Source organism: Myotis nattereri, assembly GCF_964212035.1.
Source record: "Myotis nattereri genome assembly, chromosome: 19".
In the NCBI taxonomy this organism is placed as follows: Eukaryota; Metazoa; Chordata; class Mammalia; order Chiroptera; family Vespertilionidae; genus Myotis; species Myotis nattereri.
Window position 1 is genome coordinate 14,802,671 of NC_138095.1, and position 25,812 is coordinate 14,828,482.

The following is a 25,812-nucleotide window of genomic DNA, read 5'->3' on the forward strand; positions in this document are numbered from 1 at the left end:
CTGGTGCTGTAACAGAAACAGTGATGATAAGCTCGCTCCACACCTAGCACAGCTCTGGCTCATGGTCCCAGGAAGCATGTGAGGTGTGTAGTGGCTCCAGAGCATTGGATGCTGGATAAACTGATGGTGTGTTTGCTTCTCGGCCATCTACCGGTCCCCACAAGCTGAGAGAATGTCTCCCTCTCATCATTTTCTATGGAACAGACTTAATTATGCCCTAACAGGAGATGAAGGAAAGATCAGCACCCAGCAGTTTATTAAGATTGATGACAAGGTTCAAACCGAGGTAACCCACCCCGCTGGCTTTATGGATGTAATCAGCATTGATAAGACCAGGGAGAATTTCCATCTGATCTATGACACCAAGGGCCGCTTTGCTGTTCATCGGATTGTGCCTGAGGAGGCCAAGTACAGGTTGTGCAAAGTGAGGAGGGTCTTTGTGGGCACAAGAGGAATCCTTGATCGGGTGACCTATGATGTTCGCACCATCAGCTACCTGGATCCCCTCAAGGTAAACGACACCATTCAGGTTGACTTGGAGACTGGCACAATGACTGATGTTATCAAGTGTGGCACCTGTGTACGGTGACTGGAGGTGCTAACCTGGGAAGAACTGGCATCATCACCAACAGAGAGAGACACCCTGGAGCACTCAGCCAGCTCAAGCGCAGCATCATGGGAGTTGTGGGGTCAGCAGCCAGGTTAGGGGATGGGAGAGAAAGGGAAGTGAGGACAGGCAGCCATGAGCACAAATCACTAAAGAGAAAGATAGGAAGGATATCATTTCAGAGGGTTAAGAAAATAATTTCAAGATGAAACAATTCTTTACATTCATATTATAATTTATAAAATACTTCAAGTCCATAATCTTCACGCTATTTAAGGAAGTCAGATGGAGGCTGTTAACCAGTGAGTCTCTGAAGGATGCAGGGCCAGTCCATGTGCTGATGGATGCCCGCTTCTGGGCCAGTGCTCTCCCTGCACTGTCAAGCTAGGGGCCTGGGGAGACATTGTGTGTTTGCAGGTCATGGTGGGTAGCCTGAGCCTAGGGGAGGCTGAAGATACACAAATACACACAACTGTAGGGATGGAGGTCAGAGCCCAGGCGGCATCAGGTGGTGGTGGGGGGAGTAGGGGGCTCTGCTTTTGAGGTGGGAGGGCAGGAGATGGAGGCTAGTGATAGAGCCTGTAGAGGGGACACAGCCAGCCGACACTGAAAACACCCAGATGGAAAAGTCAAAGACGTTTACAAAGCCACACACCCACAGCGCAGGAATGACCGGGGCTGGGCTGGAGAGGACAAGCAGGCTGTGGCCCCAGAGTTTGGCTACAAGGTGAGGTTAGAGCCACCTTTATTGCGAGTGAACAAAGGGGTAAAGAACCCTCTCCTGAGGCCCCGAGCATAGAAATCTTGAAGGTGGGGAGCGTGTCCTTTGTACTTCACACCCCAGCCCTGTGCCTTCTTCACCCACCCTCACCTCTACTTGGTCTCTGTCGGTGTTCTGGGCAGTTCTCTTGATCCAGCTCTGGCCCCAGGAGACCCGATCAGCCCCCATAAGAACCAAGTTGCTCCAGGGGAGTGTGGCCGTCACTGGAGGTGAAATGAGGTGGCAGTGGTGGTGGGGACTGGGGGTGGGCCCTGGACGGGTCTTCCCTCTGGACACAGGAGAATGAAGGTGTGCGATAGAGGTTCTGCCAGAGCCTGGCCGGAGAACAGAGGCCCCCACAGAGGTGACCTCTCCTTCTGAGGCAATGCCTTTGATCCGGGAATCCAGGAGGGTCCATCCCATGGGCCGGATGGTACTTCTTGGCACTTCTTGGCAATTCGGAATTCCACACTTCCATCGGTCCAACCTCACCGACTGGAACTCCAGGAATCTGCCCTCCTCACTTTCGGGAGGTCATCCAGTCCTGGTGGCTGCAGTCCTTGAGGGATGGAGTCCACGCTGTTCTTGTTCTGAGACCAAAGTCTGCATTTGGGGCAAAGGAGGTCACAGCGCCTCACAGAGCGTCCTGCCTCTCCCCCACGCCAGTGTGGCCTCCAACCTGCGTGTCGCAAATCAGGCATAGGTGCTGCGTTGGGGGTCACAGCCACCGTCACGGACACAGCTGGTGGGGCACATGGGGATGGGTTCCTTCCCAGGACACCCGTGCTCTTTAGCTCAGGGACTGGGTGTTCAGGTCTCTCGCTGTGGCTGCCTCCCCCTGAGGGTGACCGACTGCCCAGTCCTGGGACTGAGGGGTTTCCTGGGACACAGGACCTCCAGTGGAGAAACCTGGAAGTCTCAGGGAAGCTGGGATGAGGTGGTCATGCTGCCTCACTTCCACTTCTGGAAATTCTCAGAGGTTAGATCTTTAGATTCTACCGGCACAGCCTGCTTTTCCTCTGGGATGATGCCCCGTCTCGTAGGTAAAGGATGAATTCTAAAGCGTGACACCACTGTGTAATGTAGAGGCCCAGGTGGAAACCCCCTTTGTCACTCCCTGCATGTGCAAGTTTGGGTGAGTGACTTCATATTTCTGAGCCTCGGTTTCAATCTCACAGGCCACAAGGCCGAATGAGACGACGTTTGTCAGTCAGGCACATAGAATGGCCCAGGCACCTGTAGGAGATGATGGTACATCTCCCTGTCTCCTCCCTCTCCTGACTTGCATGATAGTGATACCCATTCTGCCAGATGGAGGAGGTGAGGCTGAGGAGTAGGAATGATTCACTCTGAGTCAAAATGGCAGAATCAAAAATCAGCGACAGACGTGCAGCTCTTGTTTGCTATCTTCCTACTTGGGATTAAACAAGCAGTCTCGTCTGCAGTGGCCCCTGGATGAGGGGAAGGGACCTTTTCATTTATTTGTTTGATTTATTTCATTTATTTGTCCATCCATTCATCCATCCATCCATCCACCCACCCATCCATCCAACTATACATGCCAACCACATGCCAGGTACTGCTCTAGATGCTGGGAATCAATTGTCAACAAAGTGCATAGACTTTCTGCCTTCATGAAGCTTACATCCTAGTAGGGGAGACACATGTATGATGTGAAGAAGTAATAATCACTCTGAAGGGAAAACAAGGAGGTTACAGGGTAGAGAGTGGAGGGGCCATGGGCATCATTCTAACTGGGGTGGCGAGGGAAGGCCTCTCGGAGGGGTGACATTTGAGCTGCGGCCTGAAAGAATGCAGCTGGGAACTTGTGGCCTGCAGTCTCCTCCTCCTGGAGCTCCCAGCTCAGCCCAGCTGCCCCAGGGTGGAGTCAGCTGCGGAGGAGACAGTGAGTCCGGTGTGGGCTGCACAGTAGGTGGGAGTGCAGCTGTTTCCATCAGCTGTCCTTCCACTGCGCGGACTGCGTTGCTGGTCTGAGCTTTCAGGACGAGGGAGGAACCCAGGCTGGAAAATTAGTGTTGAGGGTCAGATTGCATATGAGGATAATATAAAAAGGCTGCCTTGCTCCACTTGGGGACAAGTCAGTGTGTTCAGTTTCCCTTCTAGCTCTTCTTCTTTGGCATTGCCTTTTCCTTTAAGAAAAAAAATACAGCCCTGTTTGGATTGCATGGTAAATGATTTATGAACATTATTCTTCTCCCTTAGTTCTACCTGTAGGAGCTCCAGCCCTCACAATCCTTTTCATGTTGATTAAGTACATTTGAAAGCAAAAGGAGACGCTGGAATTGCTTCACAATATAGACTAGTGGCTTCCCTGGACCCGGGAGGCATTCCTCATCTTCCCTTTGAAAGACTCCTTTGCAGCTGGTTAAGCAGCACATCAGCCCAGAAACGGGGAGCCAGTCTGTGTGTGCCGAGGGCGCAGGTGGAACGTGTTCTTTCTGGAGCTGGCAGTTAGGGGTTTGAGATCCTGGGATCCCCGGATGAGGAGCGCTCCAGGAGTCATCCTTCCAGTCCAGGTGTGACTTTACCTGGCTTGGCCCTGGCTGGTCAACCCTGGCCAGGAGGATAAGAGCATGTTCTTATAGGACCTGTCCCAGCTCAGTGTTTTCAGGAAACCCCACGGAATAGGGCATGGGAGAGGCATGTCCCAGCCATCTTTGTGTACCCCAGTCACATGGGTGGTGTGTGTGCAAAGGAAACATGATCCATAGAGCCAGCAGCCAGCGGAAGGTCCTCTTGGCTTGTTCTATAGTTAGGGCAGGACCAGCGGCCTTTCCTTGTTCCTCCCCATCCTTGTTTATTGCTGTGTGATGGAGATCTTGGGCACGTACTCTAGGGAGGTGCCTCATTAAGGTCTAGCCTCAGAGCTCACTTTGACCTGGTCTGAGTAAACCTGGAAGGTAGACTTAAGTAGATTCTGTTTCTACTGCATGTACAGTGTCTCGAACCCCAATCTGGCCCAGGGCCCCTTTCCACAGGTCTTCATGTCACAGATGAAGTATGTCCGTTTTCCCTTGGTCTGCTGCAGAAATAGTGACGTCCTCTTTCCAGCCTCCTTGCCTCACAGATGTCCCTGTGAGTAGCAGTCAGCTTCCGGTCTTTCAAATTCAGGCTCTAAGGGTTTATTAGAAGCCCCCATCTTCCGAAAGTTATTCCCTCTGGGGCCTCATCTGTGTATGAACCCAGCTCCCTCCTCTGGCCCTTCCCAGGTGAATTTCCTTAGTCATGCCTGCTTTGCTGCTTACCTTCTGGGTGACTTTGCAAAAGTCCCTTCAGATCGCTGGCTCTCCATTTCCCATTCATTAAATGGGAATAAGACCGTTTGAAGAACAAAGGAGACTCCAGTTTTGATAACTGCTTTGTAACTGTGTTTATTATCTCCTCATGACAAACGTTAAAGACACTTAAAAAATGTAAACATTTAAAATTCTACTGTCTGGCTACATGCACTGTGGGACATGGGTGAGACGGTGCACACAGAGGGAAAGACCCCGCCCATTCATGTGGAAGCCTGAGGAGAAATACTGGTTGTGCCAACCCAGCCTCAGTCCTCCCAGCGGAAGGAGGGACTGAGCTCCTGCCATTGTCTGTCCCTCACGCCAACCTTGAGATGGTTTGGCCCCAGCTGAGCAGCTGGTGGAAGTGAGACCCAAGGAGATAAGTGAGTTCCTCGGGTCACAAGTGATGGGGCCGAGGATCCCACCCAGTTCTGCCTGACCCTGACGTCCCTGCCCGTGTGATATGTCAGCACCCACCTCCGGGGCCGCCTTGAGTTCAGTTGGGCCTCCATCATTGGCCTCGACTCACTGCCACCTCCAGATCCTACCCCCTTCAGCTATTTCTAACTTTAGCAGTTTACCCCTGGAGCTGAGCATTTACCCCTCTGAGTCTCCTTACTCCGCACCTCTCCCTCTCTCTCTAATGCGCACACCGGGCAGGTGCTCATGAAGCACAGATTCATGCCCCTTCCTCCTGGCTGAGAGCGAGTGAACTCTCTACATTGTGTGCCGGGGAGGGCAGCTGATCCTGGAAGCGTTGTCCATCTGAGCAGATTTACTCCCCTTCTGAGTTTTGCCTGGGCTGGCCCTGCCTCTGTGCAAGTTGAGTCATGCCTTGGGGTCAGCCTGGGAGATCTGCACCCTGGTGTTCTGGCCCCAGTTAACTGCAGACACAGCCTGTGCCTGCGGTACAGGTGTGGCGAGGGGTCCTCATCCCTTTGCCAACACTCAGAAACACGTGTGCACAGCACCCCTCCCCAACTCTCTCTCTGTCCCTCTCTCCCCATCTCTCCTCTCTCCACCTTGATGTCCCACTTAAGCTTCTGTCCACTTCCAGACCCCCCTCTCTCTCCAGAGTGGCTCAAAGGGTCTTTTTTTAAAAATATATATTTTATTGATCCCTTACAGAGGAGGGGAGAGGGATAGAGAGCCAGAAACATCGATGAGAGAGAAACATCGATCAGCTGCCTCCTGCACACTCCCCACTGGGAATGCGCCCGCAACCAAGGCACATGCCCCTGACCAGAATCGAACCTGGGACCCCTCAGTCCGCAGGCCGACACTCTATCCACTGAGCCAAACCAGCTAGGGCGGCTCAAAGGGTCTTTTGAGCGGGAGAGCGGGGAGGTGGGAGAGTGGGAGTGTGTGTGTGTGTGTGTGTGTGTGGGTGGAAGTGTGGGTGAGCAGGCACTCCTGGGCCTGGGAGGAGAGATGAAGCTGTGAGCTTCCCAGGGCTCCAAGGGTGCGTGGCTGTGTACCTGGTGACTTTTGAACCAGCTCCAACCAAGAGAAATCTGTGGTGGGAGAGCCTCAGCGAAGGAACTAGAATCTCCATGAAAACAGACTTGGGTTGGAAGCTGCCTGCTCATGTTGGCATTGTTGCGTGTCCTGGAAGGGGAAGGCCGTGCCTTCCGGAGCAGTTGGGAGGCTCTCAGATGGTCCAAGTATCAGCTTGCTAGTAAGGGACTGTTTTCCCCACCAGGAGGACGGGCTGTGGGATTAGTGCAGTAGTAATTGGTTTTCTAATCAAGGCTGGATGGAAAGAAAAGCTGGGAGCTGTGGGGGAGCTCTGGACCGTGAGTCAGGGCCTTGGCAGACAGCGAGTGTGATACAGCTCCGAGACTCTAGCAGACCTGCCACCTCCAGGCATTGCTTTTAAATGGACAGAACTTGCCCGAGGCTCGCAGCCAGGGAAGCAGAGTTTGAGCCAGGATGTAAACTCTATTTTCCACTCCCGGTAATTCATGAAAGCCGGAGGGTAGTAGAGGTGAAAGGGCTTGGAATGTCCAATGAAGGTGGGACCACTCTTGGTCTCTCCCCGGCCTGAGCAATCACACACTGGCTCAGCTGTTTAGTGTCTGCATCTTGCTTTCCAAAGAAGCTGGGAAATGGTTAAGAAGGGCCTTTCCAGTCAGTCCTTGCTATTGAATTAAGTTGGTCAACTGTGTTGGCTCTTTCTAGATTGACTTACGGACCCCAGGTCCTCACAGGGTTTGGAATGTAGAGAACGAGGCTTTTGCCAGCTGCTGAGATGCTTTTGTGTTAGATGAGTACAGGGTTGCATCTTTCCTCCCTGGTGTACAGGGCAAGGGTAAGAATTTGTATTGGGTCCAGACCCCATCACATTGTCTTCTGCCCTGCTCCAGAGAAACCCTCTATGGTTCTGCGCCTGGTGGTGGCAGGAGCCCGAGGGTAGGCAGTGAGAGGAGAGCTGTGGGTTCGAATCCCTCTGCTCCTGATAAACTGGGTGACGGTGGGCCCCTGGCTCTGACCATAGACTGCATGAGGTGAGAGGAGAGGAAGAAGGAGAAAGAAGCTCGGAGGCAGCGCTGGTGGGGCTGAGAGGTGGCTGGGAACCCAGGGTGCCACTCCTCCTGTAGCCTCCATCCCCTCTTCCTCTCCAGCTAGAGGCCAGGGTACTGCTGTCATTGTCGCTGGGTAGGTGTGTGTCTCCCCCAGCTCCCCCCGGCTCCCCCCGTGCTCTGCCGTCTTAAAACTGAGAGACATGGACAGAATGGCCTCCCAGAGTTCTCTGTTGACCAGAGAGGCCCTGATGGGCTGGGTTGGGAAGTTCTGTCCAGAGCAGCCTGACTGATCAGAGGAGGCAGCTCCTCCTGCCCTCTTCCCTCTGCTAGCCCTTGGGCTCAGTTATGGGCTAGCAATGGAGCTGCTACTGCTGGGGCTGTCGTTAAGGAGCAAGTTGATAGGAGTCTTCCCCTGCTGACCACATGCAGGTGCACATGGGGCAGGGTTGGGCTTGAAGAACATTCAAGGCATGTGTCAGTTAGAAGCTAAAAGTAGCAGCAAATCCAACCCAAAGTGCATTAAACAGTAAGGAATATGTTTTCTTATACATTATGACATTCAAACCAGGACTGCTCTGGGGCTGGATAAATTCAGTGGCTCAATGACATCAACAAGCCCCCGGTTCTTTGTCTGTCATCCCTCAGAGATGGGCTCTGCTTGCAGCCTAGCTTTCCTCTGGGTCACACAGTGGTGGGCATTGCAACATGTTCAGGTTTGCAATTAGAAACAGTAAAGCGCCGAAACCGGTTTGGCTCAGTGGATAGATTGTCGGCCTGCGGACTGAAGGGTCCCGGGTTCGATTCCGGTCAAGGGCATGTACCTGGGTTGCGGGCACATCCCCAGTGGGAGATGTGCAGGAGGCAGCTGATCGATGTTTCTCTCTCATCGATGTTTCTAACTCTCTATCTCTCTCCCTTCCTCTCTGTAAAAAATCAATAAAATATATTTTAAACCCCCCCACCCCAAAAAAAAACAGTAAAGTGAGTTAGCTGTAAAACTGGGGCAGGTGGGGGGGGGGCGGGGGAGGGAGATAATGGAGGCTGTGACAAATGGCCTGTTTCAATTCATATAAAAATTTTAAAAAGCACCTGCAAAATATTTTCAGTAAAGTCAAGAGACAAATGAGAAACTGGAAAAAAAATTGCAGCTCACATCACAGGGCTGTTCTCCCTAATATGCAAAGAGTTCCTAAGAATCATCAACAAAATATAACCCAATAGAACAAATGGGCAAAGAATCTGAACAGATTCACAGAAAATACAAACGGCTCTTAACATGTAAAAGGATGTTTAGTCTTACACATAATACGAGAAATGAGAACTATCCTGAGATAGCTTTAATCATTCATGTATTAAATGAGCAACATTCAAGAAGTTTGTGACACACTGTATTGACAGGGGCAATTTGGCAATATCAAAATTATAAATTATTTGCCATTTGACTCAGCAATTTCATAATAGGGAATTGATTTTAAGATATACTTGCACATAAGTGAAATTACATATATATATGCTATGTTTATTATTTGCAACACTGTTTGCAATAGCAAGCAATTGGAAATAACCCAGATGTCCTGACAGTGGAATACTATGCATTTATAAAGAGGAATGGGGAACTTCTCTTCGGGCTGTTATGGAAAGATCTCCAAAAATACATTTGGAGTTTAAAAGGGAAAAAATCCACCAAGGTTCAGAAAAGTGTGCATAGACGATGGAAAACAAGACTACATTTGTGTTTGCTTGGACAAGGGGGAGACAGGAATGAGAGGGAGGCATTTCAGTGCGTACCTTTATACACCTTTTGATTTTGAACCGTGTTACCTTTTTCAAAACCACACCAAACCAGAAACACTGAGCAAATCCCATGAAACCTCTGGGAAGACCTGCTGACTTTCCCCCGGGCTCTGAATTGTGGAGTAGGAAAGGGGTGGATTTAAGAAATGATCTAGAAGTGAACCCCTGGTTGGGTGTGGGAGGGAGAGAAAGGACAGAGGCGGAATCGAAGGTGGTTGGCAGACGTGGATAACTGCTCGAAGGGCACGGTCCTGACATGGGACACGGGAGAGGCATGTTGGGGGAAGAAGGAAGCCTGGAGCATCACTTCACCTTGAGAACCTGGTCTCTGCACTTCCCCGGTCACTCAGTCCCGGGACCCTACCTTGTTCTATTTCCCCATCAGTCCACGGACTTATAATTTGCTGGTGACAGTCCCCCTGATCAGACCGGTGAGCATAGCCCCTTGGGTGTGAATCCCGAGACAGAGCTGGGTCTGCTGGTGGCTCTGGCAGCAGCCTGAGTGTGGGGTCTCCCAAGGAGCAGAGTAACAGATGTCTGGAGCTCTGGGGTCAGGGAGGAGGCCCAGCAAGTGGACACAGCAGCAGAAACCCCAGTCGCCACTGGGTCAGCGTGTCCCAGAGAAAGGGCGGATCCTTGTCTTCCATTTCTCATCTTTGTTCTAATTCTCTCTGGCTCACCGTCTGCTGCCAGAGAGGACTCTGGGGCCATGAGCCCTGTGCCCATATCTTCTCAGGACTAATGTCTGCCCAGGGGCACCAGGGCACTGATGGCTATAGGCGAGTAGATGGGGCGGGGAACCCAGCGGAGAGGCCCTCTAGGCAAAATGAATGTGTTTTATGTGACACTCATGTGAGACACGCGGTGGAATGGGACGTGTTTGTGGCCCATGTACCTTTTTCCGGCAATAGCAGTCCGCCGAGCTCTGGGCCCTGCTGCTGGCCCTGCTGCTGGCCCATTGGCAGAGACGGGGCCAGGAAAAAAATGGACTTGGACTTGAGGCTAACAGCAGCTGTGCTTGTCGGCGTTGGAGGCTTTATGAATTGGTGTGTGAAACAGGGCCACACTCTCGGTTTCAATTGTAGCTGGAAAGGATTAGAAGACAATTAATAAATCATTTAGTGCCCCGAGTTTAAGTAACTTATTATTATGGGCTGCATCTCTTTATTACGCTTTACTGAGCAACATTGGCGAATTTCCTTCAAATGTCACACAATTTGTATGCCATTTGTTTCAGAAGATTTTTTAATGCACACATAAATTATTAACCTGAATTCTTCAGGACACAGTGCCAGAATCCTGACCCCTCCCCCACCATCCCTATGAGTCTCTTAAAGACCCCCTGCCCCCAAAATGATGACAGTGCCAGGCCTGCTGTCCCAGGGCCTGGGGAGAGCACAAAGAGCCACTGGCTCTCTCCTTGGATTGGGCACCTGGGCAGAGACCTAAAGGGGCTGTGCGGAAAATGCTCTTGTTTTTGGATGCTTGGCTGGAGGCTGGAGAGGAACAGTTGACTAAAACCCTTCCTTCCAAAGATTTGGTAAAAATAGGTCAGGCTGGCAGGGTGGGCCTGCCCTTAAATAAAACCGGGTCCTGTTGGCGGGGAGCTGGGATCATTTCAGAGACCATGGGCTCCAAGCTGTGAAGTCATCGATTGGGATATTACAGAGGCCCAAGATACCAGACCCTGAGCCTGGTAGAAAGCTGTGTGAAATCAGAGCAAAGAAGCTGTAAGAAGGAGCCTGAGAATTGCCCTAGGACAGTGGTCAGCAAACTCATTTAGTCAACAGAGCCAAATATCAACAGTACAACGATTGAAATTTCTTTTGAGAGCCAAATTTTTTAAACTTAAACTCTATAGGTAGGTACATTGTTATTAACTTAATTAGGGTACTCCTAAGGCTTAGGAAGAGCCACACTCAAGGGGCCAAAGAGCCACATGTGGCTCTCGAGCCGCAGTTTGCCGACCGTGGCCCTAGGAGAAGGCTCAGAAGCTTGAGGGCAAAGATTTTGTGACTTGTATTTTGACTGCTTGGAGATTTAAAAAATCGTTTCAGTATGTTTATATAAGTTTGGATTTATGAGGTGACTGCATAGCGAAATCACATGGGGGTGAGGAAGGCATGTAGGTCACAGAAAGATGGCCTGTCTCCTTTGAGGTGGGAGTGTGGGGGTGGGTTGGTAAAGGCATTTTATCTATTCTCTTTCAAGAGCACCAGCAGGGAAAGCCTCTGATTGGGTCACTGCGAGTCACAGAAGGCAGTTTCACCAGGAGGGCCTCTACAGGATTTGCCCTCAGTGTTGGGGAAGCCTCAGGCAGTCCTCCTTGCCAGCTTTGCCACCCCTTTGCCCTGGAGGGAGCTGGCTCTTCTCTCCCAGACAGAGCTGCTTTTGTGTCTCCCGGGAGGGAAGACCTCACTGCAGCCAACAGAAGGGCCTCAGGCCAGCCCTGCCCGAGAGGGCTTTCAGCGTCCCCATGCCCAGGGAGAACCACCTGTGCCAGCCTGTGGCACCGCCAGCTCTGCTGCCAGCAGGTGCCAGGTGGGGACAGTCATCTGCTCAGGAGAGAGACTGTTCGGGGTAGTTACAGCTAGCAAGGGATCCCGTTTTATCTACCTACCATCAGGGTAATCTGTCCTCTGCTGGAGGCACCTCGAGGAGCAGTGAGCAGGTACGGCAGATGGCAGTGCAGCCGGGTGACTCCGGGTGACGGGCTGGAGACGGAGGAAGCGGCCAGCCCTGATCTGGAGGCTGCACACTGCTGCGAACTCAGGAAACCTCCGCCCTCCCCTGTTTATGGTGAAACTGGGCCTCCTTCAAGAGAGGCAGTTTTCCTACTCGGTTTGTTCTCAGATTGGTGTTACACCCTGGAGCCAAATTAGTGGCTGAGAACAATTGGAAACAAATGCTCCTTCAGCATCCCACTGTGATCTGGATGCAGGTGGGACAGGAGGGGGCCTTCTCCACTAAGCCACCCTCCACGGAGAGCCAGCATCCCAGCCGTGGCCCAGCCGGAGTCCCCATGCTCAGCCCAGCCGTGCTGCACACACCTGCCTGCCCTCCGCCAACAAGCGGGAGTCCTGTGAAGTTATTTATGAAACAATATTCAGGACCAGCCCCTGGGGGCAAGTTAGGAATAATGAATGGAAGTGCTAATCGGAGGCCCAGGCCGCTCAATGGGTCTGGAGCCGTCCTGCTGGGGAGGGGGCTCGCTCCCTGGAGGCTTCTTCCTACAGCCACCATGGTGGGCACCCTTCTCAGCCATGTGGGTGGCTGTTGACTTGGCCTGGATGTCAGAGTGAATATTTGCACTGCCTCACCTCTGTCTGGATGTTCCTGCCTGTAGTGGGAGACTCCTTTGTGATCCCTACCTACCTGCTGGTGACACCTAGCCCCTCAATCCACTAGCTGTCTCTCCTGTCAGACTGTAGGCAGCTTGAGAGCAGGGAGCTGGATTCTCCAGTCCTGTAAAGGGTCTACAGTCAGAACACTTCTGGTAAAGCATGAAGGCCCTGCTGGCCTGGCTTCCTACCCTGGACTTCCCTGGACATGTCTCCACCCCTCGCAACCTGTTTCTGCAAATGTGAAAAGAGGAGGTCAAAATAGATGATCTCTAAGGTTCCATACAGGTCCATCCGACCTGGTTCTGACCCACTGGCTCCCCCATTGCCTCTGGGCCGGCTCTTCTGGGCGGGCACTGCCCATCGTGACTGCGGTCTCCTCTGTACTGGTGGCCCGGCTTGGCCATTATGCAGGGTTTTGGTCTGGGTCCTCTGCTCTGGTGGCCAGATACTGTCCCCTGCCTGAGCTATTTCCCCTTGACATATCCCCCCTTCTGTCACTTTTCTGAGTCAAACAGTTGAAAATTTCCTCCCGAATAAAGCCAGATACAAAAATGAGAACTCTTTGGCACAAAGCATATATTTGCTCTGCCCTCCTGGGAGGCTGCATTTACTCTTCGTTCTGTCCCAGACTCCATTGAAGGTCCAGTGAGGGGGCCCTCTTTTCTACTAAGGTGGCCTGTGGCCATCACACCCTGCGCTGGGCCCTGTTCAGGGGAGCAGTGGAGTGGGGTCTCCGCCCACTTCTCTGCCCCGTGCAGACCTGCGCCTGCTTTCTGAGAAACCAGTCATACCTCCTTGCATGAGAGAAATACTTTTAACTTTTCAAAGTACATCATTATTTTACTTCATTTTCAAAGTATGTCTATGTTGCAGACAAGGCAGGATAAACATCTTGATTTATTTGAGGCCCAAATATTTATTGGCATCTAGTCCAAGATTCCTTGGCATCTTGGAACTTTCAAGCTGAATGCGAGCTTAGTGAGTATCTTCTGCGCTGATTCTTAACTTCTCAGAGGATTTGGACAGCCTTGCAATCGTGGTAAAGTTTGTAAATCTACAGAAAAGTATACACACCGATGCTGTTCTGGATAAAATCTCAAGGGGTTTGTGGACCCCTAAACCCTTAAGATTCCTCTTGCTTTACTTCAGCCACTCAGCTTAATAGATGGAGAAACGGAGGCCCAGAGAGTTAAGGGGGGCCACGCGTAAGGTCAAGGACAGTAAAGACCAGGACTGCTCCTAGGTCTGATCTAAAGCCCTTGCCCAGCCCCGCTCACTGTGCTCAGCACAGGAGCCTCCCTCTCGCCGTCGGTCCCCGCTTATTGCTCATTGCTATGTCTCCATTCCTGACTGTCTTTGGTTTCAGACTAGAGAGGGCCCAGCTCTACCAGACACCTCTCTCCTCCCACCATTTAAAAAACTTATTTTTCCTTTTCTGCCCTAAATCATGTCTCATTTGCCAGCATCACCCTTTGCAGTCAGTCACCTTGGGCCAGATGTTCCCACAGGAAAGCTGCCTCCCCTGTGGGCGGACTGGCCCAGGAGCCCAGCCCTCTGCATTCTCCCGCTGTGGCTTCAGAGAATGGGGGTCCCTGCTCTCTATCCGCCTGGGCCCATATCCTCTCCTGGGCTTTCGGCTGCTCATTTTTCTGCTCTTTAATACCCAGGTTCTTTTTTCTTTAAATATATATAAACTGGGAGAAGTTAGTAAAAGAATACACACACACACACACACACACACACACACACACACACGGGCAAAATAGGTTTACAGTTGTAATATGAATAAATAATACAATATTAATAAATAATAACATAACAATAAACTCTGTATTTTTGTACATTCACAACTATAAACCTGCTTTTGCCCATCCCTCCCTCCCCCCTCCCTCATGTGTATATGGTGGTAAAATACACATAAAATTTACCATCTTAACTATTTTTAAATGTGCAATTCAGTGGCATTAAGTACATTCATATTATTGTGCTTCCATCACCACCATCCACCTTATAGAGTTCTTGGAAAACTGAAACTCTGTATCTATTAAATCATAACTCCCCATCTCCCCTCCTCCAGTACCTGGCAACCACCATTCTACTTTCTGTCTCTATAAATCTGCCACATTGTGGAATCATAGAGTATTTGGCCTATGGTGACTAGATTATTTCATTTAGGAGAATGTCCTCTAGCCTCATCCATGTTGTGGCCTGTGTCAGAACTTCCTTCCTTTTTAAGGCTGAATGCTATTCCATCGTACGTACACATGACATTCTTCCCTATGCATTCATCTTAGATGGACACTTGGGTTGGCTCTTGTTGTGAACATGGGTTTACAAATGATCTCTTCGAATCTTCCTTTTAATTCTTTTGAGAATATATGCAGAAGTGGAGGGATGGTTTTAAGGTGTCATTATTCTCTGCGCTTGCTCAAGTCTACCTTTATGCTTAAACTGACATCTTTTGAGCAACTACTGATCTCACTGGGTCTCACAAAGTGCGCTTGCTCAGAGAGAAAGGAGCTTTGGGGACTCAGCTGTCTTCTCTCTGCTGTGCCCTCCCTTTCTAGTCACTTCTGCTCCCTCATCGTGCTGTGCCCTCCCTTTCTAGTCACTTCTGCTCCCTCATCGTGCTGTGCCCTCCCTTTCTAGTCACTTCTGCTCCCTCATCGTGCTGTGTTCTCCTTAGTGCTGACCACCTCTCAACATCACACATAATTTAAAATGTGATATGTAAATCAGATATTTATGTTTATAGATTGCTTTCTCCGTTAGAATGTGAGCTCCATAAAAGCAGGGACTGTGGTGTTTTCTTCGTTACTATATCTCTGATGGCAGGCACAGTGCCTGGTGCATATGCCCAAGACATTATTAAGCTATTTTAATGCTACATGGAGTAAATGGATGAATGATTGAATGAATGAATGAATGAATGATTAAGCAAGGCACTGTGTCTGCCTGTAAGAAGCTTACAGTCTGGTAGGAAGATAGACACACTTAAACTATAATGTAAGGCAAAATATAGGGGCCTGGTGGGGTGCATAACAACGTGTGAGGATGCCCAGAGTTGACCCAGGAAGTACCTTTGTGTCCTTGGCAGGTTATTCCCTCAACATTGATAAAAAGGCCCATGTCACTGAGGAGCTTTAAATTCATTTTCTCGGCAGTTCCCCCACAACATCATGCTGTGATATTATTACCGCCAATTTTCAGGGGAGGAAACCAAGATGCAGAGAGATTCAGGAGCTTGCCCAAGGCCACACAGCTAGGACGCAAGGTGGATTTGAAGTCAGGTCTGGCTGCCTTTTAAGTCCAACCTCTTTTTCTTTCTCTTAGCAATTATTTTTATGTTCTTTATTCAGTTTCTTTTCAAAAACCACAAACGTGGCAGTGCTCACTGCAACCAGAAACAAGGCAAAGATACGCTAAAGATGGAGAGCCTTCGTCCCTGTTCCCATTCAGTCGGCTCACTGTGAACTTCCACTGCCTCTGTGCTCACACAAACACAGGCAAATGGTGAACTCATTCTTGAGTCTTCTCTCTTTTCACCAAATGGAATGCCACTGCACATGTCACTCTGCTCCTTGCTTTTCTTACTTTGAGCATTATGGCCAGCGCATGTGGCAAAAGATACAGATCCAATTTGTTCTTTTTCAGCATAGTCATACCCCAAGTTACATGGCCATTCCCCACTTGGTGGAACATCCAGGCGGTTTTGCACACCTTCCCGCTGAAGATGCTGCCCGTTTGTCCTTACGCATGCTGCTTTCCTCCATAGGATACATTCTCAAACTAGGGCTGCTCAAAGTGTATGTATTTTTAATTGTCATAGATACTATTATACTATCTTTCTCAAAACATAGTAGCAACCCAGTCATGCTTTTTGGTTGTTGTTAATTCTCATCTGAGGATATTTTTCCATTGATTTTTGTTGTTGTTGTTGTTAATCCTCACTGGAGGATATTTTTCTATTGATTTTTTTAGGGAGAGTGGAAGAGAGAGGGAAAGACATAGAGAAACATTGATGTGAGAGAAACACATCGATTGGTTGCTTCCTGCACAAGCCCTAACAGGGCCTGAGCTGGGGAGGAGCTTGCAACCGAGATATATGCCCTTGACCGGAATTGAACCTGGGACCCTTTGGTCTTTAGGCCGATGCTCTATCCACTGAGCCAAACCAGCTAGGGCTCCATAGCCCAGTGCCTTTGGGCTCATCCCCGCCCAGAACCCTCCAGAAAGGCTGAGGGATACCTCTTTCTTCTCTCACCCTGTGGCCACACATGGACCCTGGGCATTGCTCTGACCTCTCCCTCGGCCAGTGACGACCGGCTGTCAGGGTACTGGGACATAGCCCTAACTCTGGAGGTCCTTGGGCAGACCACTCAACCATTCGGGTTATTGGTTTCTTCATTCACAAGTGGAAGGAGGCTGGATTAGCTAGATCAGCTGATCTTCCTGGGTTGAGATACCTCCAGAGCTGGCTCGAAGGTGGAGCCCTGGGATTTGTCTGCTTTGGGGGATGGGCACTATAGGGAACATGAGACCCTCAGCCATCTTCCCTAAAAAGGTCTCCCTGCTGCCTCAACTGTTGGTTCTGCAAGGAAATCGTGTGAAAGGTGGGATTCTGGAGCCAGACTGAGTCAGACCCAGGTTAGACTCAGCTCAGCCGTGTACCAGCTTTGTGGCCTTGGGCTGCTTGCCTCACCTTCTGCACCTTGATCCCCGGGTCTGTTAAGTGAGCACAATAAAATGGCCCAATGCGCCAGAGCCATGCTGTCTAATACAGCTTTCCCCAATGGAGGAAGTGGTCTCTATCTGAGCCCCCAGAGCGACAGCCACCAGCCACATGGGGCTGTCCAGCACTTGAAATGTGACTGGTGAGAGTAAAGGCTGAATTTTAAGTTCTATTTAATTTTAATAAGGATTTGAATTTACATATAAAGCCACATGTGGCTAGTGTGTACCTTACTGGACTGTGCAGCTATAGAGGATGAAAATGGGATACGTTACTGCAGTACATAGAAGGTGTTCAGCTAGCCCAGTGTCTGGCCATAGTAAGCACTCAACAAATGTTTGCTATTATTAGGTATTATGTGTCTTGCTTTCCAGCCCACCACCCATGGCTCTGTGACACCTCACACTGGCTGTCGCAGAGTCACTTGGGGGAGGGCGGGCGCGGGAGGTGTTGCAGCGGTGGTGCATGTCAGTAATGAGCCTTGCACTAAATGTTTCTGGTCTGCTACTTTCCCTGGAGGGTCATGTGAGCCCGAGTGGTATGTGGCCTGCTTTGCAAGTGATTAACATGGTGTAAGCAATCTACATAGAGAGAAAAACCCTCCGTTGGTATTCCATTATTCTATTAGAGTTTCAGAGCTGGGATTAAGTGGACATGATTTCTTCCTATGGGCCATTAATTTTGTTTTATTGCTGGTCTGATGGCCATTACCCTTTTTTGCCAATGCATTCCCCCATTAGGTTTGTACAATTAACAAAATATGTGCTGTTAGGGCTTTGATAGGAATAGTGGGATGGAAATACCGGGAGGGGGTCCAAAACCACTGAGTTGGGGGTGGGAAGAGGCTGGACTTAGGGGTGGGGCCTCAGGAAGAAAGGGGGTGTGGCCTCTTTGTAGCCTGCCCTGTAGCCCTGGGCATTCCTGGAGATCACCCCTGAGGCCCTGGCCTGCTCTCTCTGCCAGGAGTGGAGAAGTTGCCGAGGGGAGAGGGAAGGACACAGGTGGGCCTGCCTGGTGGCAATGGCCTTTCTCCAGATCCCCTCCTTCAGCTTTCATCTGGGAACAGAGTGAGCTACCCTGCCTGACCCACCCGTGCTGTCACCTTGAACCTGAAACTCCTCAGCAGGCAGCTTGCGTCAGCCTCCAGGTGTCTGGCCCTGTGACAGGAGAACTCCGGGTGACGCTTTGCTTCTCTCTGTAGGTCACGCAGGAGGGCCTGGGCCTGATTTAAGGGGCAGGTGGTACTCAGCATCAATGATTGCCACATGGACATGCAGGATTGGTGTCTTCAGGTCATCCAGGTCTTTAAGAAAACTTAGAAATCTGGACTTTTAAAGGAGATTTCCCCCTTTTTAGATGGTGGCAGAATTTACAAAAACACCGGACAGGTCACCTGCGGGCTGCCAGCTGACCACCTCTGCCCGGCAATGAGGAGTCATCAAAGGGCATTAAGGACGAGTGGATGAGATCAAATGTGTGTTTCAGAGAGATCTCGGGTTGTTGGGAGGTGGTGGGTGGCTAAGTATGGGAAGAGGCTGAAGGCTGGACCAGTTAGGGGCCCAGGAGAAGAAAGGATGCTTGAGGCAGGTCAGTCACCTGGGATGGAAGGAGAGCAGTGACACTCCTGGTGAGAATAAGCAAGTCTTACTCTTGATGTGTTCACACCTCAGAGGATGGCCACAGGGCCGGGCAGGCTGCCCTGTGAGTGGATCCTCTGGCTGTGGAGGGGTGGCCTCTGCAGGGGCCCTGCCGCCTGGGAGCCCACACTGCTCTGTATGGAAGTCCTCCCCTCCTCGCCGGCTTCTGTAAACAGGTTATGAGTGTCTCTAACTCCTTCTCCCAGGAAAATTATTAGGATTAGCCTGCCAGTGCCAACAGTCCTTATAGGGTCTTCTGTGCAGGTGCAGCCCCAAGAACAGAGTCTTGGGTCTGGGCTGGGCCTGGAGAATGTGACTTAGGCAGCTTTCCCAGTACCTCTGCAACTGGGTGCCCAGCGCTGTCTGTAGCCCAGGGGACTGAGAACGGGTGTGAATCAGCATCGGTTCTTCTGAGGAAGCCCATGCAATGCTGGCTGGGTTACTGTCTCAGAGCCCAGTATTTGGAACCAGGTATTAAGTTAATGACAGTCAGGGCACAAGCCCACATCTGTGATGCCCTGGTCTACTGCTCTCCGCCTCAAACCATGGCTCGTCTCTCTCCATCCTCCCGGCTTACCCACGTGAGCTTCAAGGTGCTTGCTCAGCTGTCCTTGAGTACGTGCTGCCTCCTATGGGAGGTTTTCTTCTGTCCCTGTCCCCACCTCCTTGCCAAACAAACACGAGCATTCAACAACTCCCTCCTCATTTTCCATTTAAAGAATTTCCTCCTATTTATGTGAATGGTCATCTCATTTATGGTTTCATTTTATTTTCATGGTGAGTAAAACAAGCTTTCATTTCAATTCTGGTTGCATTATTGCGTGGGTGCTTGTCTGAAGGCGTTGACATAGTCACTTGCCTGCCAGGACCACAGAACGCTGGCTTTGGAAAGTCCTAAAACCTCATGCACACAGATGATTCCCCAGCGTGGGTCCCGGGTCAGTGCCAGCCCAGGAAGACTTTCTGCTCGTTCATGGTCACGAGGGCAAAACAAGGACAATGTGGAGAGGTTGCCTGTGCACATGTGTACGTCTGTGTGCATCATACACATGTGCATGTGTGTGTGAGAGGCAGGCACAGGTTGAAAATGTTTTCCATGATACTCTATTCAACTCAAAGGATGGCTCTTTTTGCTTTCCTCACCTTTGGGGGGTTGAATTACTTGGTGAAATGATGGTGAAAGAGACACTTAATATTTTGTCCATATGTAAGTTTGTCAGTTCTGTCAGTCTCCTGCTGTTTGTGACATTGTGCCGATGGGTGAGACTGCGTTCAGGAGGCTGTGCTCTGGAGCAGCTTCTCACCCAGTGCAGGATCCTCCGTCCGGTGTGGAGAGCTCGCTATATCGAAGCCCAGCTTGGGTTTGGATGGTTCTCACTGCTAGAAACTTCTTTCTTATGTTGAACGGAAGACTGGCTTCCTCTAACATCCATGAGCTAGTCCTAACCCTACAGTCCAAAGGAGCGCAGTTTCTCTGGCATAGTTTCTTCAGATATTTGGAGGACCACCATATGGGAGAAAGGTTGCTGCTTTGCCAGCATTTCTAGGACCAAAGGGTGTTATTAGAGAGGGACAAATGAAGGGACAACTCTAGCTTCTTCCATATCTTCTACTTCACCGCTCCTAATGATGAAAATAGCAACAGCGATAGCTGACGTTCAGTGAGTGCTAGGAACTGCTGAGCACTTTACAGTACATGAAATCTTCAATCCTCACAACTAATCTCATAGGTAGAGCCCCTGTCAGCCCCATTTTACAGATGAAAAACTGAGGCACAGCGAAGTTGGGTAATTGCCCATTGTCACACTGTAGTAAGAGTCAGAGCTGTGCAGTCTGATTTCAGAGCCTGCACTATTAACTACTGAACGTTTTACTGGTACTTTAACTACTAGATGCCTTCGCCCATCTCTCTTCTACTCATCGCTGTCCAAGTTATTAAAATATGCCAGAATGGCACCAATAAACACAAAGTAAGGGACCATGTGCCCCTCGTTGGACGTGGTATGTCTATTAATACACCTAAGATCATGATTAATGGGTTTGGCAACAACACCACACCCTGGGCTCATCCTGAGCTTGCATTTGATTCAGCCCACTTATTAAAAAAAACAGGTCACCTATGCTGTGTTTTTGCAATTGATTTTTGAATGTGAGAGTAGGATTGGGTGTATATATTCTTGTCAAAATTTTTCTACAATTCTGTAAAAAATAAAAATGGATTTTCATGCGGACATAATATAATTTAATGGTTTTAGAGTGATGGGATTGTAGGCACTTGTACGTTATCTTCAAAATTATTATATTTATGGCTGTCATGATGTTATTGTGCAAAAAGTAAAAACTGATAGAGGAAAGATTGATTTTTTAGTTCTGGCCCATCCTTTCAGCGTGTTAAAAGCGTTATATCACCCTTGAATCCATGTCTCTCGCATAGCAACCACCCCTCCCAGCTTTGCAGCATATGCACATGGTGAGTCTGCAATATCTTCTTCCAGGATGCTGGTGTCTCCACAGGATGAAGGGCTGCTTCCTGCAGTTCAGTTTGGAGACTTCCTGTACTGAGTCTAGTATGCTCAATAGCCATGTGACCATACTTTAGGAGAATACAAGTTGAGCTCATTGCCGATCAGGGGCTGGTTCGGAGCTTCTGGTTGTGGATTCTGGTTGGAATGAAAAGAGTCCATCATTAAACATTTCTGAGAACCTGATGCATGCTGGGGATTCTGCTGGGTTCCAGGGCTATACAGACGTATAAGATGTAGCCCTCATCCTCAGATCTGGTCTTGTCTCTGATGTCATGCAGATGGTGGTAGACAACCCCAGAGGAAGTGCCTCATCTTGGGCGACACCTTCCTCCCATGGGCACATCACACCCCCCCACTCCTCCCGGTGCCTGAAATCCCACCTCTTCCAAGGAGCCTCTCTGTCTTAAATAGAAGGAAAATACTAAAGGTTGTGGAGATGGGGCAGAACTTCTCTTCATGCCATTTCCTTGTTGAAAAGCCTTCCGTGGTAACTCTGTGTGGTGACAGTAACTAGACTTGTGGTGATCACTGTATAGGTATGTAGATGTCGAATCACTGTGCTGTACACCTAAAGCTAATGCAGTATTGTGTGTCAACTATACTTTAATTAAAAATCAGAAACTTCAATGGCTCCATGAGCTCACAGCCCAGCCTGGCCTCTCTGACATTCTAAGCTCTGGATGCTGCGGTCCAGCCGGCTCATTCAGTGTCAGTCCCTGCTCTGGACTCTCTCGGGCAGGCTGGCCTCTGCGTTGCCCCAGGGCTCTGCATGCTTCTTCCTCTCATCCTTGCTGGGATTGCTCCCCTTTCCTGGGCTGCCCCTTCTCTCCCTTCCATCAGCCAAATCTCTCCTTTCCAGTCCTCCAAGACCCCTGGAAACTTCCCTGAGCGCTTCATCTCTTTCCGACTTCATTTCTCTGTGGAGAGAGAATTATAGTCTCCACCACACAGCTCGGCACGGCCATATATATAGTCTTGTCTTATCTGATGCTGTTTCATGTGGTTAATCTTATTCCTCCAATGATGCCGCGGCACTTTTATAACAGGACCCATGGATCTTATTCCTGCTGCACCTTGCGAGTGTAAATCACAGAGCAGACACCTGGTGATGTGTGCTGGGCTCTTCCTGTTCTTGTTCATGTTGCTTTACCTCAGAAAGAGAATAAAAAGCAGTCATGTTTTTGATCTTCCCAGACTTGCCTTATTATTTTCCACGCGTGTTCTTTTCCTTGCGGCCCAACTGGACTCCGCACCTTTGCTTGAAAGTCCGCTCCTACACCACCCTTCCCTATTCTTGCCATCAGCAACAGGATTAGTTCTGTTGTTTGTTTGCTTGCTTTTTGCAGCTTTCCCCGCGTAGACTACAGATTTCCAGGGGGCTGCTCAGCTCTGTCCCCTGCCTGGGGTCTCCCATCAGACAGGAGGTGTCAGTAAATAATAATTGCCTCGGCCAGCCTAGGGCTCTCCACAGCCATGAGCCTCTTCCTCTGGAATTTCTCTAGGGAAGGGTGTGGAACTCAAAGAAACTGAGGCCACAAGCAGGTAAGAGAGAGCGATCCTGTCTCTTTGTCCTGGTTAGCTGTCTACAATCATAGTTTTTGTACCAGGAGTGCCTGGCTCAGGAGACTTAGCCACTCAGCACTGTGGGCACAGGGCTGCCAGCCTGGCTTTGCTCTTGGGAAGACCTACTTCTGATTGTACTGTCATCCTCTTCTTGGCTCTCACTCCCAGCAGAATCGTACACGGTCTATAAAAATGTTTTCTTTCATTGACAGGTGAAGTCTGGAGCAGGACTCTGAGGCTTTCTGTCCTCCATGCCACTCATCAGAAGAGGGACTGTGAACTGTAAGTAAATTTGATCAGCGTTTTCTGTGGTGATTCAATAAGGTTATGGGTTAAAGACCAGCCTTGAACCTGATCTTTAACAGCCATGCATTGTGCACGAGAAATCAACAATAACAGAACATAAACTGCGGCGGACCTCTCGTTAGCTTAAGTCTGAATGTGACAAAGAACACGACATTCTATTTACTTGGACTATTGATGGTGCAGGGCATGGACATGCTGTGTTATGTGTGTCAGAGAGGGCACCTCTTGGATTTGCAATACTGACCCAGGCCCCGGCCCCTATTGTCTATGGACTAAGCCTGGGGGTCAGTGATAGGAGGGCCTGGGCTGAGGTCATGGCCCGTGTTGTTACATCTGGTTATTTCTAGGGAGGGGTGAAGAAGGATAAGGAAATACCGCTGTCACTTCCCTTCCATTACACAGTAACCTTCTACCGTAGACTTGTGCCTATTGGTTCATATTGGTTCTCCCACTTGGCAAGATTCACACACCTGTAGGACCCGGCCTCAGTCCAGCCTCCTCTGTGGAGCCTCCTTTGGTAGCTCCAGCCGGATCCTTTTCTGCAATTCCCCTGCAGTCACTTGCCGAGCACCCTCTGGCCGAGGCTGGGGGATCTGAGGCTCATCTGGGATTCCCACTTCTTCATGTCCTGCAGCCTCCTGCTGCGCCGAAGGTGTGAGCTGGGCCTGGGCTGCCCTGGCTCCCAGCTTCTCCGCCCTGCTCTGGGGCTGCAGGGGCCGAGCTGCTGCTGCGACTTTGATAGTACATTGGCTTCCAACCAGTCCATGGAATTATAAATGATTAACCGTTATCAGCACACATCTTCACCTCTGTGTAAAAATAGATTGACTGTAATGAGTATTTGAATAAATCATAAGAATGGCCGCCCTGCGATCATCTAACATCCTGCCGATGACTGCCCGGTGAGTGAGCAGGGCGCCGGCCCTTCGCCTAATGGTCTGCGATTCAGTGCTGGTCGCCTCTGTGATTGACGGCCACGGCTCCCAGGGCACCTCCTCTCCAGCCCAGGGTCTGGAGTGGTTGGACCCCCAGGTCCAGGGGGTGGGGAAGGGCGCCTCCCTCATCCTGTTCCAGGAAAGCCTACCTAGGAGACAGGGCTGGGGTGAGGGAGCCAGAGCAGAAAGATAATGACCTCTGTGAGAATCGATGTCTCCTCGCACCGGAGGTTAGAGGGACCTCATAAGTCAAGTCAAGTACGCGAGGAGCAAGCTGAGCATGAACCTTAATGAGAGCCAAGTATGGGGGGGGGAAATAGGTTTTCATGTTCTCTGCCTGTCCCTGCGGGCACCAGGCTCCTGGGCCACTCGCACAGAGGGACACCTCCCTGGCAAGGATATACCCCTGGACTGCATGGAGGAACAAGGAAAAACTGGTTTCTTCAGGTCCCAGGACTCAGACATGGGAAGATTAAAATGACCTTTCAGGTGTGGGGGGATGAGGATGAGGAGAGGCAGGTTCAGAGGGCCTGGGACCAGCTGAGGAGGGAAAAGCCGGAAACTGTGGTGTCTCAGAGAGACGACCAGTGAAGGCTGTATTTGAGCAGGAAACAACAAACATTCTAATTTAATCTCAGTGGTATTCCAGTCCGTACGACTGTGTAAGAAACCACCCCCAAACTTAACAACTTAACAATGTTTATTATGCTCATATAATCTGTAAGGCATGAGTTCAAATAGGAACCAGTAGGGACAACTGGGTTCTTTCTTTTTCTTTTTTTTAAATATATATTTTATTGATTTTTTACAGAGAGGAAGGGAGAGGGATAGAGAGTTAGAAACATTGATGAGAGGGAAACATCGATCAGCTGCCTCCTGCACACTCCCTACTGGGTATGTGCCTGCAACCAAGGTACATGCCCTTGACCGGAATCGAACCTGGGACCCTTGAGTCGGCAGGCCGACGCTCTATCCATTGAGCCAAACCAGTTAGGGCGGGACAACTGGTTTCTATTCCATCAGGTCTGGTGTTCAGCTGGGGCAGATAAAAATCTGGGTGCTAGAATCATCTAAAGTAGCGGTTCTCAACCTGTGGGTCGCGACCCCTTTGGGGTCGAACGACCCTTTCACAGAGGTCGCCTAAGACCATCGGGAAACACATATATAATTACATATTGTTTCTGTGATTAATCACTATGCTTTAATTATGTTCAATTTGTCACAATGAAATTGGGGGTCACCACAACATGAGGAACTGTATTAAAGGGTCGCGGCATGAGGGAGGTTGAGAACCACTGATCTAAAGCAAGCATGTCAAACTCAAAGGCTAACACGGGCCAAATAAACAAGGTTTAAGTTTATGAGGGCTGCAAAAAAACAAAAGCTTTCATTTTCATAGAAACATAGGTTTATTTTGATAGAGACATGATGACTACAAAGGGCTGAAATAAATGAGTAATTGTTAACATAAAATAATAGAACATTTTAATAAAAATTAATATTTTTTTCTTGAACATTAACTTAGCAGACACTGAATAACTGCACAAATTAATAAGCGTAATGCAAGTAAACCTATTTTTCTTGTTCTCGAAAAGCGAAATAGTTCCTATTGCGCACACCAAACAGGTCAGTCCAAGACTAATGACGTGGCAGTCGGCTGCTAAAATATTCGCTGCTAGTATTAGTGGAGAGAAATGGTGCGCCTGCTCATAAGGTGCTTAGGGAAATGAATGCAACACAATTATAGTAATCAGTCATTAGCGAACGTTGTAGTTCGTTATTAAT

At 49.7% G+C, this 25,812-nt stretch overlaps 1 protein-coding gene and 1 pseudogene across 3 annotated transcripts in view; both read left to right on the forward strand.

Moving 5' to 3' along the window:
- Positions 1–25,812, forward strand: part of PKNOX2 (PBX/knotted 1 homeobox 2) — a 231,400-nt gene that overhangs the window by 36,033 nt on the left and 169,555 nt on the right. For both annotated transcript variants that reach the window (XM_081114134.1, XM_081114135.1), the window contains exon 2: positions 22,999–23,068. The gene's annotated coding sequence lies outside the window, so the exon portion shown is untranslated. The remainder of the gene's footprint in view (positions 1–22,998; positions 23,069–25,812) is intronic.
- Positions 100–23,868, forward strand: LOC308535018 (small ribosomal subunit protein eS4-like; annotated as a pseudogene). Its single transcript has 2 exons — positions 100–701; positions 23,649–23,868. The product of its transcript is annotated as a small ribosomal subunit protein eS4-like (transcript).